Raw genomic sequence first — 15,509 nt, forward strand, 5'->3', positions numbered from 1 at the left:
AAAGGGAAACCAGAGAGGTGCCTAAGTAGAAATAAATTAATTTTACCTACCTCATTATTTTTATAGCTAAAACAACATGAATAGATTCAAAACAAACTATATATAATCCTTTTAATTTTTAAATTATTTTAATTATACACAGTAGTATAATGATTTTATGAGGAAGCTGACATGTGTTTAAGAACTACACCACAGCAGCTTACTGATATTTCACAGGACAGAAATGTTAGATATAAAAACTTTTAATTAAGGCTCAGTTCTCAAATATTGTAAGTACCTTTAACTCCCATGACTTTCCTAAAATGCTGAGTGTTCTGACTTGGAGTATATTCTTTTGATTTACTGATAAATCTGCCAAGTTAAATTTGGTAGGCTTTTTTGGTTAGAAACAGCCTTCTTCATGAGTAGAAGCAATTCTTTCTTCCAAAAATAATGCTCTGAAGAACTGCTAATAAATTAACTATTTAGAAAACTACCTTTCAGAATCAGTGCAGATAATTAGCCATTGATTTTAGCATCCCACCACTGTAATAATCTATGTAGCTTCTAATACATAGTCAAGAATAAACTGTTGAAATTTAAAAGGTTTTATCAGCTTTCCAAAGTGAATATGTGTTAAGAAAGAAAGATTCAGTCACAGGGAAAAATAAATAACTAAATAAACTAACCAGATACATTCCTGAAAGAAAAACAAATGGAGATGTTCCACACCCTCACATGGTGATTTCTGAGCTCTTTTTCAAACGTCTTTACAGTTCTAGAGATAGAAGACATTCAGCAAAAAATTATTTTATGATGTCATGGAAGGAATAAGCCTTCCTAAGCAGTCATACTATTCACACAGCATTATGGAATATACCACACTGCTTGCACAAAAACCCACGRAGATCAAGCCCCATAATAGCAGGTGCTATGTGAAGGAAAAGCCTGACTCTTAAGGAGCTTACTGTCTAACTAGACAAAATACAACCAGGATAGCATGAACTTAGTCTGCACTGCAAGACAGCATTAATGCTATTTCAGTTTCTTAAATGTCATATTATCCACAAAAAAGAGGCACAATTGTACCTAAATTCCACCAGTCAATTATTCATGTACTATTTTTCAGTATTCGGTTCAAAACAACACTTTGTCCTCTAACCTCAATTTTCCTGAAAATCTAAGTTTCAGTTCCTTCTATGCTGCTTATTCCCCTGCAGTGAAAGAGACTGTATTTGAAAATATAACATAATGTAAGCCTGTGCATTTGCAGTACAGGGCAGATTCACTGTGCTGAAAATGAGAAAATTCAGAACTGCTCATATCTATAATTYTTTGTGCTACATGGGAATAATTCGTTGCTTAAACAGTAATTACAGTTTTGGAGTAAGAACTTAATTACTAGCTATAACTTTACTATTTACATAAGCATAGCATGTCTGGWAAGCTGTGCAACAGTGTGTTGAAACACAGCAGTGATCTCCTCCACCTCAAGGGCCACAAAGCAGCTGGGCAAAGGTCTGTCCCTCCATGGAGAGTCGCTTTTGTGCAATTTCAAGAACTTTGTTTCCATAAAAATCCAACTGTGGCAAATGTCTGGCATGTTCAACTTACTGTAAGGCTCAATCCAGTGACAGAATACTAACAGCAGTCAGGCACTGGCCCTGAACTGATTATCTGCCAAATTCATATGGACATAGGAGCCATGGACTGAGACTAATTCAACRCACTGACTAGTTCCCCAGCATTCCTACTAGACCACACTAAATATCAACAGATTATGATTTATTATAGCTTCATATAATAATAACTCTTCATAAATGATCAGAAGCAGTGAGAATTTAATAACATATTTGGCTACCAATAGCCAAGGCTCTGCCTAATTCTTTAYCTGACCTTGAAATTGGAGAGCAAATCACAACAGCAACTGATGGTGTGACCTAAGKTCACAGGTAAGTCACAGAATGAGAGAAATGGAGCCAACTATAATTCTGACATTTCTCGGAGGAAAAAATGATTGTTGAATGTTTTAATTTAAATACTGTAATGCAAAAAATATTTACTGAACACAATTAAATCTTGCTATCCTTGCTAATATTAAGAAAAAGAAARTGCTGCATCTTAAAAATATTCTAACACACCAAGAAGCCCATGTTAGATTTTCCTTAAATGTTATGTTAATTCTAGCTGCCTAATCCATGACAAATAAGGTTCAACAAATTCTAGCCTATCTCTGAATATCAAAAGAGCAACCATAGACACAGGACCATAGACAATTTAGCAAAGTGCTCTTTTGTGTTGATTTATGCATAGAACAGTGGGTTGGATGGTCTCAAACCTTTAAGTTTAAGGTTTTGGTAAGTTCACATACTAAAACAAATTGCTAGCTTCCTGAAAATGTGACTCAGAATTCTGGCTATTCTGAGTGAACCATATTACTGCTACAATCACAGCAGCATCTAAATGTCTTAAATGGGACGAAGCCTCCATTGTATGTGATGCATTGCTATAGAACACAATTGTGGCTCTAAAGAATTCACTCTTTAAAGGTAAAATTAAGGAAAAGCACACAATGTGAAAGCAGACCAGCCAGTATTCTCATATTTGTTTCTTCACAGTGATAATTTCACAAGTACAGTGCAATGTGTTTTCTTGCCATATAAGCTAGTCTGGCCTGTGGGGTGAGGGCATGTGCTTAGAGCAGCAACTTAGGTTTTAGATCTCCCAGGGTGAAGAGAATCTGCAGACTGGGCCTCCCACTGCCTGGGCTAGGGATCAAGTCACTAGGCTATCACATATAAATAATACAGGCTACTGTGTGTGTATATATATGTATATATGTATGTATGTACACACACAYACAYATCCACATATACATATACAAAGACACAGAGTTTTAAAYGTCTTGTCTTGGTAGGCTCAAGACAATATAATSGATACTGCCTAGCTGCATTTCCACACAGAGAAGCGGGGAAATTAGAAGAATCAGCCACTATCTAGTAGGAGTCTGCAGAGTCAATTTTGCATCTTAAGAGTCAGAATAAAATTATCTGAAGCCCTAGTTATTTATAGTTTATGTTTACACTTTGCTCAGCAGAATAAATCTATTGTGATAAGATATTAGAACATTACTCGTTATACTGACATGCCATCTAGTAAAAACTTCAAACAGAAATAACGTTGCTAAACTTCTCTTATTTATGTTTCTAAGCCAACGCCCTTATCATTCTTCATGCCCTAAGCACCTTCTTGATAGTCTGCTTCTTCAATTGCTTTTTATAGATTAAAAAGCTTTCCCCAGCAAATCAGATCCTTTCAGTATGTAAACCATGCAAATGAAGCCAAAGGGTAGCAGTGTGCAAAAGGAATGAGCAGGTCAGTAGATTCCAGCTCACCAATACTTCACACTCCAATCTCCAGCCACTATGCCCTGTGCCTGATCCACTCTTTCTCACCGGGATACCTCTTCATCCACATACCCTTTCTGTCCTCTGCAAACACCCACTATTTTCACCTCTTTCCACTACCACTTGACAATTGGAAAAAATATATGAGAAGAGACAACCCCCCATTTGGTCCCATTCTCCCTTCTTCATCCCTTCAGTCCTACMTTAATGTCTCCCACTTGCCCATTCTTACTCCCAGCAAGTGGCGGTCCCTGTGGTACTGTTCTCTCTGATGCTCACTTCTATGTTATTCACCCTTACTTGCTCTGCAGTGCCTGTAATACAACACATCACTTGACATGCTCAGCAACTGAAAAGCAGCCTGTACCTACCACAAGCTATCATGATCAGCCAGCCCACTAAGGGCACATAGGAGCTTTCAGCCTCATTAACAGCACACCTTCTCTCCTGGGTGCTGGTGGCAAAAAATATTGCCATACATTTGTATGTTGTGCAAATCAGCCATGAACTACTGACATTTCTCAGCATAAAGCTCAAAGCAYTGTGCATAGACCAGCTAAGATCAAGCTTAACCTGGTGAGGCTAAAGTCTCTGAGATCATCAGCCTAATGGAAGGACTACAGTATAGACTTCCAAATCAGGCTGACAACTATATTCCCTTCGCTTGATGAATGGTTGTGACCAGATCTACCTTGCCCTTTTGGAAAGAAGATGGACTTGCTAAAATTCTTTCTCTACCAACTCCAACCTACTCCTCTTCCTGCAGTCTGAGTAGAGTCTAACAAACTAACTGCTTCATTACTCTCAAAAAGTTACAGGAAAACTAAGTTTGGGTAAATACTGTTAGCACTGTTAGCATCACATASTGATTTCATAAAATCATTACTAGAAACTGGGCTTGATTTTGGTATCTGTATTTTGAAAAGATGTTGACAAAATAAAAAGTGTTCAGAAAGAGCTACAGAATCAACCGGAGATACGGACATCCCTGAATAAAGTTCATGTATGACGTTTTCAGAGAAAGTTAAGAAGTAATTTTGTCATCATCTCCAGCTGAGAAAGAATGAGATGATTTTTGATACTGGGAATTTCTTTAATCAGCCAAACGTCTAATGAATTTCGATAACTGGTAGCTGAAGTCAGAAACATACACTAGAAATAAAGTGATTTTTCAGAGTGTGAACTGAGGAACACTACCTACAGACACCATGGATTTCTTGTCCACTAAGAACCTCAATGCAAAACTCTGTACATTTCTAAGAAATAAGCTCTAGCTCAAAAAAAAAACCCAAAACAAAAAACCGACCACACAGAAAAATACTATTTATCAGAATTACATTTTGAGTAGGGAGCAAGGTCAATAATAGTAATAATAGTTCTTTCTAGGCTTAAAAACTAAGAGTCCTAAAATGAGAAACGCTATAAAATGTAATCTAATGAAGGTCAGACTCAGCTGAATATTCACTAATACATTCACATGTCCAAATCAGTGCCTCTGGACCTAACATTTCACAATCACCTAATATATATTTGAATGAAAGTAATCTTCATATTGAAGTGAATGTTKTTAAAATATATCCTATACAATCTTGGAAAAGTATGCAAAGGAAAGAAAAAAACTGAATGTAGCTCTAAAATGACATAATTAGTCAGAAAAAAAATTGTTTGTTTCAAATAAAGACAGACCATACGTATTTTTTTACATTTTTAAAGGGGAAAAAAAATGTTCACTCCAATAGCTTTTTCATACAAGACTCAAACAGCACCATCTTCATGTTTCCCAAGTTTTAGCATGGGAAGTCACTATCAATGATCTCTCTCTACCAGTTAACGTCACTTTGCAGTCCCAGGGTCCTGCCAAATTCCTTACTGAAACTGAACRTCCAGGCAGCTCAGACTGTGAGAATCAATCTACCGCCTGTCGCATAAGACCRTATGTCCTCCATTCTGTAAAACACACGAAAGACCACAATTATCGCCGTGTTCTTGACTAGGTGTTCCTGTAAAACATAACACTGCCACAGTGAAGGCTTATTCTTTGATACAGTGCCTAGCATGTCTGATCATATCTGGAAACCTTTCCTGCCAGTTACTTCTGAGTGGAAGCAATACTGTGAGAGAGACTTGTCCAAGACAGCAAGTTTTGCAGAAGCTGGAAGCAGATCACAAACACAAGCCAGGATGACCACAGACTATTACATGTTCTGCACCAAAGGCAAAACTAATTTTTTTGTTTTAACTTTCCCACAACCACCTCTTTGCATGCATAGCAAAATCCCACAAAACTATTAGCAGGTTTTGAAAGAAGAAAGCAAGTGACTGATCACTGCTACCCTTTTTCAGATTTATGTGGGAGACATTCAGATGGTAACTCTAAAACTTCACCTCCTTCTGCTCCAAGTACAAAGGATTCCCTTCTGAGCCATCCTGCTCTAGCATAAACATACAGCAACACATATATAGATTAAAAACAAACAAACCCAACAACAAAACTGTTAAACAAATAYAGCACTGCAGGCATGGTTCTTCCCTGAGGAGGGGATGAAAGAGCAACATGTGACAGATGTTTGTCATGTCATTTTATACAGTACTCAAATGCACTCAGAAACAATGGTGAGGGGGACGGTGAAAAAACCTAAACAGACTAGACTGAAACAGAGCATTATGAAAATAGCCCTTGAACATATAAGAACAAAAGGATGTAAATATAGAAAGACTAAGAAAGTGTTTTTAGGAAAGCCTGCTTTTTTATGTTAATTAAAAAGAGTGAATGAATCCTTTTTTAAGGACTCTTTCAAATCCCGAATTTGTCTCCATTATCTGCTGACTCACAGACTTCACAAGACACTCTGGCTGGGAAACTGCAGGGGTTGCTTCCGACATAATATAGTACTGATATACCACTGAAGGATCTAACAACACCRTGAAAGAGAGCATCCTCTTAGCCTGCAGGGTTTCTAGCTATTCTCTTATGCTCCATATTTCCTCCCTGTAGCCAAAGCCTCATTTTTCCCTTATGTAAAATTCCTTTCTATACTAGTTTTATAAACAAGTAGATAAGAAGAATAAATAAATTATCCTCTGGGAAAGTGGCTGAGCAATGAAATGTCAGGGTGTAATGGATATCTGATCATATAGGTATAAATTTCAACAATGAAGTGTAAAGAGAAGGCAGACACTCTAATAATTCATTCACTCATATAAATATGTATGAAGACAGCTTAAAAAATTGTTCACCCAGTTTGGGCAATATGTATTTTGGCATGCAAACTACTGCACAGTGGTTGCACATGCTCCTATTGCGAAGGCGGCACAGATGCTTTGATTTTGCAGRCTGCTGCTATTCATTAAAAGTAAAAGGATCACTCTTTAGTCTGAACTGGTTATTGATATTCCATTCTCGACCTGAGATGCTGAAATCATACTCAAACACAAGCTGTTAGTATAAGCAAAGAAAGATCTAGCATATTTTTTTAACTTGTATTCAGATATTTATTTGGATTTCTGCAGTAATTAGATTATGAGGCATCTCCTAAACATTTCTGGATAGTGGTACTACAAATTATGAGCATACAAGTGAAATTACGTTGTAACTACCTGCAGTTGCCAGGAAAAAAAATAAATAAAAAAAAATAAAAAGAGCATCACCATAAACTTCTCTTCTGCACAGATACTTAAMATCTAGGAAACTGTTCTCATAGCCCATGCTTTGATCTCAGCTTAAGTCAAGATAAGAACTATTTTCTAGAGCCTGTTCCAAAGCTTAAGAATACACTTCTACCAACTTCCCCATTTCTGCAAATGGAAAATAAGTTTCATATGATAAGTGGAGGTTTCACATAGAGCACTGCAAAGATGTCTATCCCTAAGGTCACAAAACATAGCACTGCAAGGATACTGAGATAAAAACATACATAAGTAGCTGGAGAACTCAGGTGGATCAGTAGTCTGACTGCTATGTGTGTAGGCAGAAAATAGCTAGTCCAAACCCCTCATCCATGCACTCTTCCGGTCATTCAAGGGATTTTGGAGAGGGGAAGAAACAGCGGAGAGTCACCAAATTGCGGAATTTTGTGAACTCCTGAACATGAGCTACCGCAAACTCTGTTACACCAATTCTACAAAACAGAAAATAAACATTCTGCCATTAGTAAGGAATTCCCAAATAGAAAAAAAGAAAAAGAAAACCTTCAGTTATTAGAGGGTTTTGCTATTCCAACCAACTCATCAAAAAGCTGGAAGCCATCCAGGTAACAACTTTTTCCTGTGTCCTCCAGTCACACATCCTCAGTGCAGAGGTGAAAGAAAGGAGAGGTCACCCAGGCAGACTGCTGAAGAAAAGCTCTCTGCTTATAAGAGAGGAAGCTTTACTCTTTTCTTTAACCCACTTAAGAATTAAAATTGGTTGCTCCACATCCTTACATTCAATCAGGAATATATTTAGGTCAGAATAAAAGAACGGCTTCACACTGGTAATCCGACAGTAGCGCACTCTGGGCAGTAACCTAAAATCTATGTGAGTGTATAAAGACGTAGCTGGCAAGTAAAGTTTTTGTAAGTGCCTAAACCACCTAAAAATCTGACCAGCTGCCTTTATGCCTTTCCACATCAATCATTAAAAATAGGGCTCATGGTACTTGGTCAAATAATCAAGGATTTGCAAGCTCACACTGATTTTGTAGCACTTCCTAAGCTCCAAGGGGATTATCTGTTCCAGTTACTATCCAAAGTGATTAAGTCACATGATTTTGAGCACATCACAAATAAGAGACCAAATCTGCTCTTCCTCTGTACAAAACATCTTCACAAAGAGTGAATCACTACAACACCTAAATAAGTTTTATTCTCAGTTCAGACAGGAGTATAGAAGAAGGAAGAGGAACAGATTCTTCTCTATCCCATGAGTAAACACCMAAACCAAGACAAAAATTCAGCTCATGATTTTACCTTCTCATCATTAAAACTCATTTGTAATATATTATCTTARAAGTATTCTTTAAAATTGATCTAGATTCTTTAAMTCATGTAATTTTAAGATAGTCGAARAGATAGTTAAAGAAAATTATTCTGGGTAAAAATTCTRTACATGAAGTTTAAAATTCTTGCAAATTTCCACCATGGAGTTATAAATGGGGASAACAACTTAAGATTCTGACAGACTCCTGGCTCTACTTCCCTGTTTTATTCTTATGTATAAAAATCTAACTATCTACTTATTGCAGTTAACAGGATAAAATTATTTTTCTGTTGCTTTTACATTGTTCGAGTGAATGCTAATGCTTGTGCACATAGAGATCTTGAGGAGCCATCTATGACCAAAAAAGGAAAGAATCTTAAAGCCTGAATCTGAGCAATAGCATTAAAATAAAATAAAACAGCATCTAACTAAAGGGAGACAAAGATTCATTGGACTTCTTTTTGTGCTACTGAAGCATCTAAATATTGGCCTTCTCCCCAAAACAGATTAAACTAAAAACAAGGAGTCAGCTAATTTAAATTCAGTCTTAAATTTCTGTCATAAAAAAGGATGCAGACATTGAACCCAAAATTTACCATGCAGGCTCTGATGATAACTTTCACATATTTCATTTTCATAGACTACCCTTGGTCATTCYACAAATGCAATATGTATCTTTCAATTTCTTTAAAAAGTACTGAACTTTSTATATCAAGTGTTCAAAGGCAGCATAGCATGTAACTGTAGTTATTTTATATAACAGCTGATACCTATCAACCCTATCACACTTACGATAATTAGTTGTTTTACAAGGGATCCACAAGTTTCTGAATTCTTACGCTAACTGGGACATGCAGAAATTCTTCATAAATGGCTGCAGGACACATGCAGAACAAACTTACTATAGAGGTGATAGAAAACCTATCAGGAGTTCCTGTAAAGTAAGTCCAATACGCCTCAGAGATACCACTCTCTCCACGCATACGCTGTATGCACAACCCAGGACTCCTAAAACTGCCCCTTGGGTACTGTCGATGTCTCTCATATCCGAGATGTCTAYGTCTGGTTGAAGACCTTCCTCTATTTACTATTTTTCTGTTTTATTCCCGATGCATACAGAATAGCCTCCCCACCACAAAAGCCACCAGGAGACCTTCCCGGCCCGAGATGAGCTGCTTTGTTTGTGGTATAAAGAAATCCATATTGTGCTCTATACATAGAGCGAYAGAGGTACCCTGGTCTCCAACCTGACACATTTTGTAAGTATTTACCCTGGGAAAATCAATATGTTTTACCAAGAGTAAAAAGACCCGAATACATCATGGTCACTCAATTATTCAAGGGAGATATATGACACTGCTACTAAAAAAAAAATCTCAGTTCCTCTTCACATTATCTAGTTATTTGTCTCTTCCATAGAGATAAGAATTATCAGTTAGCATCTCTGAGATCTATGTCCACCACCTTTTCTCCTCCTGTAAACATTCATTCATATTTTATATGTGTACACAGCACACAAGATACAGCGTTTCCTTCCCTTGAATAAGGTACTCTGCAGAAATAAAGACCTGTGAATTACTGAGCAGAATCAGACAGTACTAAGCAAGAAACTCAATTTGTTCTTTTCAAATAAATAAATGAATTCATGAACTAAATCATGCATCACAAGACAGCAGGAAATAGAATCACTACTAACCCTAACAGCTTTAATTTGTATACTGTAACTCTAGGGAACAAAAGACAGCTGTGAGTAACATGACTGAGGTCCAGTTACATTTACTGTCTCTACATAATAAACTCTGGCCCCAATCCCAAGTGGTAATCAGCATCTGATAGTCCCACAGCTATCTCAGGGTCCCCCAGATCATAAAATAGTTTGAGGGAACTAAGAGTGAGCCAGAGTATTGAAACCCTATTCGCTTAGTGGAAATTTCAATGATTTCCTGCTCCCTTATGTCCTTTTAAAATCCCAGTCTTGATGTGTTTTTTCTGTGGGTCTACACACTAATACCTCCTTACAGAAACTGCCTGTAGTAAATATGTATTCTAATACTGATTATTCTGTATCAAAACTTATATTTTCCCTATGTTTTATCATCTGGGTTCTCTGAATTGTCATATCCCAGGATTTGATTTTTAAAAATATTAGGTGTCAATTCTTCCAACTAATATTAATGATAGTCATAAGTCATGAAAACCAGCTTCAGTTTGTCTCAAATTCAGCAGTCAAACTTAACAAATGTATTTGGAGCTGTGATTCCAAGGCTTAATATCCATAAATGCCAAGTACCTAGAATTCTAACGTGAGCGAAAGTTAGAAGTGCTCATCATTTTAAAAACCTAAATTAAAATAAAATTTAATAATTGAAAATACTCCCAATTTCTCAGGTGAATCTGTAGGATATTCAAAAAGCATCTTAGGCTGAAATAGCCTTGGATAAATTTGGGTAGGTAAAAATCTTAATTATTGCACAAGTTACTCTTTCATTTACTGTATACAGAATAATCATTTGTTTTTCATTCTAGGTTAACCTGATACTAATTTTAAGTATTCTGTGAATTAACCTGTAGTAGAGCTCATTACCACTGCTAACTTTGAAAGTTTACATTAGTACATACTAGAAATTTCTAATCTCAGAAATTTACAATTAAATTATAAAAATGTTTTTAAGGCTGTTACACATTATTGTATGTGTAGCATACAAATCCCACCTATTTAGCTGCACTTTCAAAATTCCTACCATTCTAACATCAGAGCTGAGGGGAAATTTTTAAAACCCAAGTCCAACAAGAGAGTTTGAATTTTGCCAAGAATGTAAAATAATTACACATCACTGCCTTGTTCCCAGATAATGTCATCCTAATACCGACTTTAAACAAACATTTCACATACAAACTGCTTTTTCAACCACTGGACTCTGGTTCTTCCATCAGCTGTAGTGGAATGCTGTTCCCTTCCGAACACAGGTTTGCAATGGTAATTGACCATACGGTGATTAAACAAATAAATATGTATTCCTGTAATTTATATAATGGAGAATAGCTTGAGCTGCTAAAGTGCAGTTGCACTTCGTAATCTCCTCCATCTCAACTGCTTTGTATGCAGCAAATTAAACAAAAGTTCTAATGTGAAAAACTTACAATACTGGTTCTTGGTTTGTATGTGAATGACATAAATCTTTGATGGGTTAAGTTCACATTTTTGTTTGTAGTAGTGTAGGAGGATGCAATCAAAGATCACTTCAAGTCTGGGTTCAGCTTTTCATGCTCCACAAGACTGAACAACAAATTCTTCCCCCACCACTCTCATACTGGACATTATGATAATAAATCAGAACTATAAAGCAGAAATATGGAGTGCCTGAACAGTAACGTTCTGGTGGATAATACTGTCCTATGCATCAAAGCCAAATATTTTGGTCCTTTTTACTTAATGCAGGAATTCGGCCTAACGTCTGCAGGGGAAATAAACAAAAAACATTTTTAGAAAACATCTATTTTTAGAAAACACCTATTTTCAGTAAACTCAGATCTTGCCCCCTGCCTGCAAATGGACTAATGAGAACCTCTGATAACTTAAACTACAAACAGCAGAGTGGAGCATGTTATGTTTCCAGTTTTGACCATAAATCCAGAGAAATTCCACAGCAGATTTAATCAAGGCTTACACTATCTTAATTGACAGCAGATTTTGTCCCCAAAACTGTATAAAAATCCTCAAGTATATATATAATCTATTTCAGTCCATTTACATCTTGGATTTGTTCAGGTAGAAATCTTTCCTATTTCTAAGTACAAAATGCAGATTAAGGCTTTTAAAGAATTGTTTTTTCAAGACTATCCAAATAAATTGGATGTAGTTTTGTAAAATAAATTTGAGGAAAATAAAGAGCAAGACAACCTATAGCATATAAAATCTGAGCATAATAAGCAATCTCAACCCTGAAATCTGAAATATCTAACAAGCTATCTTACRAATACCAAGGAGTTTTAAAGAGTGATAAAAGAATCAACATCTTCAGAAAAATGCTGAAATTCATTCTCTTTAATATGAAGCAGAAGGATCAAAGGAGTCATTTATACTCATGACTACTTTTCAAAAACACCTTCATTTTGAATCAAGTTTAAAATACGTTTATGAAATTAGGCGTCATATTTTTCTTGCTTCATTTCATATCTATCTAGCACTCTTAAGTTATACTAAATTGATATTCAATTGACTCAGAGTCTTATAATTCTCTTCACTTTCAGTGCTGCCTCTGCAACAAACAGCAGAATGCCTGTAACCATAAAAATGAATTAAAACGAAGTGCAAAAGCTCAGAAGGGCAAAGAAATACAATGGAGAAAGTAGATTCCTTAAAAATAAATAGTATAGATAAATATTGGAATTAGAAAAATGTAGAAGGAGAATAACAAAGTAATGCAGGGATGTATTTTTGGCCAGATACATTCCAAAATGTTCACATATCCTCAGGAGAAAAGTCTAGTGCAAAGATAATGATCACAAACAACAGCATTAGCTTCTACAACCACAGTCCTGTTGGAAAGTGAAGAATTAAATTGTCTGGAACTGTCCCAGAGGCCAAATATTTGGCCACAGGTATTATATAAATGCTTAGAGAAAACCTTCAGCATGTGTTCTGCATTGGTAAAAGGACAAGGAAAATATATTCTGTAAGATTCTTCTTTACTTCTCCCAACTTGCAAAGTGAAATTGCCTCTCCAGAAAACTCATAAGAACAGCAAAGAATCTTGCGAATGAGGAGAAAAGCCTATACTTGCTATGCAACTAAGAAAGGCAAAAAGCAAGAAAAAAGATCACTGTCTTGCTTAGAATACTGTCTCAAAACTGATGTAAGAACCATCCTGAGGCCATGAGTTATATGCACAAAATGAAGAAGAAAAAACTACACACTTGAACTCAGAACACATTGTACTTTCTCTCTTATTTACACAGGACCTGATTCAGTCTTCGGGGCTGAGTTTTCAAAGATCAGGCCAATACTGAATAATTACCAACTACATGTCTCTAAGTCATATTATTATCACTACCCTTACCACTGGTGACCCTTATGACTATCACAGCTGCATGCATCATGATCATTTATAGAGTTACCTTCACAACATCTTTCTGAGGGACAAACATATTATTACTTTAATATTCTTCATTATTGYATTAATTAAGTCTATCATTGGAGAACTAAGGCAAAGAGACCAAGAGATTTGTTTAAGGTAACTAGAGAACCAGACTGAGCCCAGATCTCCCAAGTGCTTGTCCATCGCCTAATCTAGTTAAGTATATGAAAATCTGCACCACTGCATATTTCACATATCACATCTAAAATACTGGCAACTGCTGTTTGACAGTTTAAAACAAGCATCAATCATGATACTGACGTTATCATATCTCAATGCTGTATCAAATAACGTATATCATACACCTTTGTTCTTTTGTCATGATTATAATATAGGCATCTTTATACATACAGCTGCACATAAATACCTACAAAGTGAGTGTCCAAAAAATGATGCACTGGTCTGTATTAATATATTAAGATATGGCTATAAAGATGTGAAGAAAGCCATGTGTTAATCATGTCTCCTTGAAGACAGCAAAACTACCCTAGGTGAAGCTGTGTCAACCTCATCAATTTTGGAGGCCAGCTCTATAAATTGACTTCTCACTCATTGGCAACAAGAGCTTTTTTGCCATCATGTGCCCTTCCCCCACAAGGAGTCCCCCTTTTCCTGAACAATTCACCCTTTACAGATAACCCAGCCTATCTCCTGCTTGCAGCCATGCCTGCAGCTTGCCTCCAACCAAGCCTCCATGCACCTAGCTACTGCACTAAAACTAAACAGCACTAAAGCCACTGTTTGGTTCCAGGCACRGAGACCTGTCAGACTCAATACAGCATGCCTGGCTGCTGGCAGGGGACATTCATCTCTCCTTCCAGCAGTAGCAAGCACCTGCCAATCCAACCCTGATTCCCCTGCTTAGAGGTACCTTTATTCCCTTCACATGGCTGTGAGGCACATGAGCTGCAGGAGAGATGTTTCCAATCTCCACCAGCTGCAAGCTAAACAGTGCTGACAAGTTTTTAAAATATCACAAAGCTCGTAATAGATAAATATTATTTTGAATATATCTGACAGCTGTAACACTTTCTTTACTTCCTTTTTTATTTGTTTTAGCTTTGGGGGGGGGACTTTGATAGCTTTACTCCTTATGACAGTATCTTTATGCTCCACAGGACTGCAAWTTTTTTTCTTACTTTCATGCAGTGCCATGGATAGCAACAATGCAATACACTATATATTAAGTGTTCTGGAGTTTGATCTATAGAATATATCACATATTTAAAAGAAGGGCAGAAGCATAAAAAGAGCTAAGTGCTCAAATGTCTTTGAAACACAGTAAGATTATGCACATAGCTCCCTTGCTCCCTTCAAATCACAAGACTGAAGATTGCAACACAGGAAAACATTTATCTGATAAACGCTGAAMATACTCTAACGTACAAGCAAAGACCCAACATACAGAATCAGGGAGCTGCTCTGAATATGTGCTGATGCAGTACAGAAAAGCTTAAGCTTTTATGCTCAGAAAATGAAATAAAGCATGCTCTAAATCAGAGAAAATCACAAGATGACAACATTTTATACACAGAACATGTTAAAAAGCTTGGATGAAAGATAGATCTTTTTGTTCTGAAATCCTTGATTCTGTTAAGTCAAATTCTTAATGTTACTTTAACTTAGGTATGTATGTATTAAACATACAGCTTCTCCAAAGCTTTTTGTTATACAGATTCACAGAATTTRAGAGGTACACAAAATTTTATTAGACTAAGCATATTTATTTCCTTTGCTGAGCTGAACTATATTGAATGATTAAGGATAACAAACAGCTTTAACAAGCTGTTAAAATGAGCCTTTTCCACTAATATCCACATGTCAATTCTGGCTTGCGAGGCACCACTGAGGAGCCTGCCAACAGTGCTGGCCTGTGCCCCGACTCGCAAAGCCTGTGGGACACGCAGCCCCGCATGAGGAGGTAGCGGCACAGCAAAGAGCTCATTAGTGGGTATTGTGATAAATCCTTTGGGTCAGCAAGCCTGTTGACTCATTGCTAAACCAAAGTCTCAGCACTAGGCTCCAGCA

The 15,509-nt window shown here is 36.6% G+C and overlaps 1 long non-coding RNA gene across 2 annotated transcripts in view; it reads right to left on the reverse strand.

Annotated features, from left to right (window-relative positions):
• Positions 1 to 15,509, reverse strand: part of LOC146601822 (uncharacterized) — a 36,312-nt gene that overhangs the window by 4,735 nt on the left and 16,068 nt on the right. The window contains exon 1 of one of the 2 annotated variants that reach the window (XR_014895052.1): positions 669 to 1,194. The exons of the other annotated variant lie outside the window; for it this stretch is intronic. This is a non-coding gene — a long non-coding RNA (uncharacterized LOC146601822). Of the gene's footprint in view, positions 1 to 668; positions 1,195 to 15,509 lie in introns of those variants that run through there. 2 annotated transcript variants of the gene reach the window in all.

This window comes from Rhea americana, unplaced genomic scaffold (genome assembly GCF_003343005.1).
Source record: "Rhea americana isolate MKP2758 unplaced genomic scaffold, rheAme1 scaffold_1, whole genome shotgun sequence".
Classification (NCBI taxonomy): Eukaryota; Metazoa; Chordata; class Aves; order Rheiformes; family Rheidae; genus Rhea; species Rhea americana.